Raw genomic sequence first — 5643 nt, forward strand, 5'->3', positions numbered from 1 at the left:
TTTTTTTAATGTAAACAGGAAATCAATTTCTTCGGAGAATGGAAAGTTGCAAACTGTTCAAATGATGAGCAAGAAGAAAAAATTTGGTCAGATAACGAGAACAAGACAATTTTAATGTAATAATGTTGTACTAGGATCGAGTTTAACAGATTGTATAATTCTAATTACTTTTTTGTAATGATGTGATGATATTGAATTTGGTCTAACTTTGAGATGAATGCTCTTTTTCATATTTATCAAGTTTTAATTGTATTTAATTGCATAAAAATTGCACTTGATATTGATCATTTTTTAAAATAAATTTTTTTAAAGAAAGATGATTGCTCATTATATATTGATTTCTTCTACAATTAAATTTTTTTAAAAGAAATTAAAAGTTAAAGTTGTGGACATTTTATAATTAGTTAAGTTATTTTTCATAATTTAAAAAAAAGTGTTAGAAAAAATTTCCATTTTTTTTTTAATTGATGAATCAAGCCAATCAAACGAGCTCGAGCTTGGCTTTTTCTAAACGAGCCGAGCTCGAGTTTACTAATCGAGCTCGAACTCGAGCTCGAGCTCGAGTTCGAGCCAATTGAGTGTTAAACGAGCCAGGCTTGATAAGGCAGATACTCGACTCGCTTACACCCCTAATCCTAATCAAATCGATATGGAATTTTTAGTTTGATTTTATTTTAATTTGATTTTCTTCATCGATTTATTTAATTTTTGAATTAAATGTAAGGTTTTGTCAAAAAAAAAAAAACAATCAAATTGATTCGAATAAGCATAATGAAAAACTTTTTTTTTTATTTGAGCTTATATGTTATTTTGATATGAACTTTTATTGATCAAAATAGACTAAGATTTTATTTGGGATAACTTTTTTGCAGCTTTCCGAAATAGCTTTTTAGTATAAAAGTTTTTAATTCCAAAAATTTTTGTGCTAAAAAACTGTTTTTAAAAACAATAATAAAGTTGTCACAAACGAAGCCTAAGACTTCATTTGGGATTTCTTTCTTATTGTTTCTTAAAATAGCTTTTAGTACACAAATTTTAAAAAATTAAACTGCAGTGAAACCGTCGAAAATGCCGCCAGTAAACCAAAATTTTCCTGTAATGCAACAATATTAAATTTTTCAATAATATGATGATTACATGAACAACTTTAGATGTTATGTTGATTTGTATGCTACATCTAGCAACCTCATATGACTACTTGATATTATCTCATGATTCATGCTTTTAACTAAGGTTACGACGTTCCTAAAAAAAAGACTAGCTACAGTTAGAAGCCAATTATACTGAAAAATCGACAATGGTAGGCTAGGATGTCACATTTAAGTGATGCACCATAAATTAATTGATTGTGTTGACCAAATAATGGTGGGCTAGGACATTGCATTTATGTACACACCACAAGTTAATATAATTACATGTATAGAAGAATACAAGGATATTATAGAAGAAATCTTAATTATGGATATATATATATATATATATATATATGGAGAAAACATTTAGAATAAATTATTTCTCTAGGATAAAGTTGCAAAATTTCTTAAGAATCTAAGGATATGTCATTAAGAAAATGATATTTAAATTTCTTTATTCACACAAACCTGTGTTGACTACTAAAAAGTCTTCATACTGAAATGATTGGGATAATATTAAATCTAATTCAAGTTATTATACTGAAAAGGGGTTCATATTGTAGCATTGTGAGAGAAAATAGCTAGACCATGAGTTGTTTCCCAATAATTATGTTGCTACTAACAAATTTACACTATTAAGCATAAGTCAACTAAAGTTTCTTAGTTCAAATACTAATCAACCCAAAGTTCAACATGAATTTTGATCATTCCAATGATGGCCTTGTTAACACCTAATTAATACAATTAGTGCTAATACTTTGTTACCGTATTTCTTGTTCTCCTATGATTTATTTACACGTGTAAAGCAAACCTCTTATTGCTTATATATATAGGTAGTTGTACTTGTTCTGATGGAAGGAAAAACTTTATCTCTGTTTGTCCTCTTCGGTTCTTGTCTCTTTCCTGTTTTTCTTCTTGATCTCTGGCGAGCAGTAGAATATAAGTTTCTACAGGCCTAAGTTTGTGAAGCTGTATAACACATAGGATAGGCTTATATTAAATAGAAATTGTTAATGGAGCAACATTGATATGTCAGGATTTGGAGTGTGGCTCGGAAGATAGTGGGAAGAGAAAACAAATATAATGATAAATTAAAAACTCACTAAGGCTTCGTTTGGGACAGCTTTCTTCCTGCTTCTTAAAGCAGTTTTTTAGTACAAAAAAAATAATTTTTGTACTAGAAAGTTGTTTTAAGAAGCAGTAAAAAAGCCATCCCAAATGAAGACTAAATCTCCCTTGTTGGATTTAGCTTTCAAGCCTACGAGAGATTATTAGGTGCAGACACCAGATTTAGAGATGCATTCGGATTACAGGATGCACTGCGTACGCTCTGCTTACACTATGTGTATTTGTAGATACACAGTAAATAAACAATAAATAAGCAGCAAATCTTCACAACTAAATATTTATTTCTTAGTTATTGTGTATCTACAAATACGCATTATATATGCAGTAAAAACACATAATGTAGGCAGAGCTTAAGCATAGAAAACGCAGCATTCGGACACATCTCTACGTCTGGTGTTCGCACCTATGGAATTTACACAAGTAATTCAATAATTCATTATTACAATCATAGAGAGTACATGATAGTGTGATATAGATAAACGAAAAACAAAACACATTTGATAATCCATTATGACAAATTAATAAAGAAGTAGTCTTCATTAATTTTATTCTTCGTGACCTTTTATAGTGGCAACCAAAGTTTTTTGAAGGAAGGTTTTAAAGGAAATTGATCACTCGTTGCATGCCAGAATGGAGGAGTGGTTAGCCTAGCCATTACTTATACATTTTGGAAGGTGAAATTGAATTAAATTAAATGCATGTTATAATCCAATAATAAGTGGTCCCTACCAAGCATCATATTACTCCTTACTCTCCTTACTAGTAGTTTAAATTTATAGGATGCTCAAAAAGTTCCATAATATATATTTATATGAGATATTTATAAAAGAAGTTAAGGTTTTCTATCATGGGCGGATCCCCACTCATGAGATGCCCACCCTAAAAAAATAAAAAAAAATAATGTATAAGAGGGATAATTTTAGAATTCTTCCCACACTCAAAAATATAATTTTTCCCCAATAATAACCCATCTCGCTTTGTTTGACCATCCATCCTAAGTTTCGAATATTTTCTCTTCGCAAATAAATGATAAAAAATTATTCTTATAAATTTGATAGCATTATGTTGGTTAAATTTTTTAAAATATATATTTTATTATTAATAATATTTGATGTTATTATTATTTATTTTATTATTATTATTATCATCTAATTAATTAAAATTTTGCTTTTCCTGAGCTAGATCCAAGAATGTACCTATATATTTGTGCTTGGATTGTTTAAACTTTTATATAATTGAGTTTAGTTTGCCTAAATTAATCGAATAATTAGTTAAACACGCTAATAAAAAAGCCAAAATATTGAATGAATACTTGATTTCTTATTTTTTAAAAAATTACAATTTTAGATGAATAAATAATTCAATAAATATAGCATTAATATTTTACTACTTGACTCCAATTAAATAAACATCAAACAAATTAACAAGATAATAAACAAGGCATAAATATTTTTTCTTGCAATTATAGAACATAACATGTACCATCAAACTTGTTCTTAGAATTAGAAGAAGAATAAATGATTGCATCAAATTACTATCTAAATTCACTAATTATATAAATTATGTAATTCAAAAAGATCTAAAAGCTAAAAAATAAATATAAATATTTATCTATATATGAAGTATTATTGGAAAATAAGCTTTCAACAACTGCTCAAAATATTGCATTACAACAAAAAATGTCAACAAATAATATATAATTCAAATTCAATGATGGAGGAAAATAGAATCACTTGGAAAATAATATCAAATTCATGGCATAGTATTTAGTATCATACTATGCATAAATAATTGGTGATATTTTAGCTAAATAAATGTTGGAGAATTAATTATTAAATATTATAATATATATTATATATGATTTAAATTTTAATTTTGTTTTTTAGTTCTAATGTTGTATACTTGAAATATAAGAATTTTTCCAATGTAAAATAGATAAAAAAAATTTTATTTTAGATGTTCGTGAATGAAAGAAAGAGCATTGATGCTAATTTTAGGGAGAGAAAATATATATTTGAATAAATCAAAGTAAGATTTGTAAGGTTTGATGCAATTATCAATCCTGACTTTTTTCAAGCCTCTTATCCTATCCTCTTCAATTCTCTTGCATATGCATTTATATTCTCACGTTATCAGGCTGGAGAGATCGACCATTCGCCGAAGCATCAATAGCGCCCCTAATTAAGGTGAAATTATTATGTGCGGATATGAACGTCGTCTAGAGGCGAATAAGAGCGCGCCACGTCACCTTTTTGCTGTGTGCTGAAACTGTGTATCCGTTGTGTATTAGGTAATGTGGCGCACTCTGATTCATCTCTGAACTGTTCGGTGTTCGCACGGAAAAATTTATCCTAATTAAGAAGGAAAAGCATAAAAAATGTGCTTACTTCCTCAGCGTATGCAAGCTATGACCTTGAATTCTATCAGTCATATAGCAGACATTTGGTGATTGAAAGTGACAAAATCAAAATTACAAAATGAGAAACATGAAAAATAATTAAAGGCAAAATTGTAGAAATAATATATGTGAATTGATAAAGTAGCACAAATTATTTAAAAAATATATAAAACATTTGAATAAATTATATTCAACCAAATTTTAATCAAATAATATAAGAGTTATCATCAAGCTTAACATTAAGCATGTTGCAATATATTTATTGAACAACAATACAAATTATTCGTGCACACAAATAAATAAGTTGAATTCAACAAATTAACAATAATTTTTTTTTTTTGGGAGAATTTTGGGCATGGCCCGTATATTAAACCAAAACTGTAAAAATTACAGCATCAATACAAAATAAAAGAAGGCCAATAACAGACCCAGCAAAAACCTATAGAGAAACTAATTCAGCAAGAATACAAAAAGTGCTGAATCAAAAATACAGCAATAACATGTATCAAAATCAGCTCAGGAAAATGCTCCATTGCCTGTGAGCCTGGACTCAGAATAAACAAAATTGAATCGAGTAGGGTCTCTTCCCTGGTTGCCCGAAGACCGTCCAAGGGAGCAGCAGGATGGAGCTTCATCATCGTCCAGGCGGGCCAAAAACTATTGAATTGTTGATTTTAATTCATAATTATGGTTATCCTTATCCAACAAATAAAATATTTACAAATAATTATTGAATTGTTGCACGAGACCTTCAAATTATTACAGATTGTCCTTAACAAGAAATAGTATGAAGTTAATAGGAGTTTGTTAGAAGATCTTTGGGGTACCTGAAATATAGAAGCAACGAATTCCGCTTACCTCTCATAATTTCACAAAAGTCCTGTACATTTCAAAAATTAGAAAAAAAGAAACAGCCCCAGCGAAAGACGACGACTTTTGTTTCTCTCTCCTGTTATTTTATCCGCCACCTCTCTTCCATATAAA

The sequence above is a fragment of the Dendrobium catenatum genome, unplaced genomic scaffold (genome assembly GCF_001605985.2).
Source record: "Dendrobium catenatum unplaced genomic scaffold, ASM160598v2 fragScaff_scaffold_1608, whole genome shotgun sequence".
Lineage (NCBI taxonomy): Eukaryota > Viridiplantae > Streptophyta > Magnoliopsida > Asparagales > Orchidaceae > Dendrobium > Dendrobium catenatum.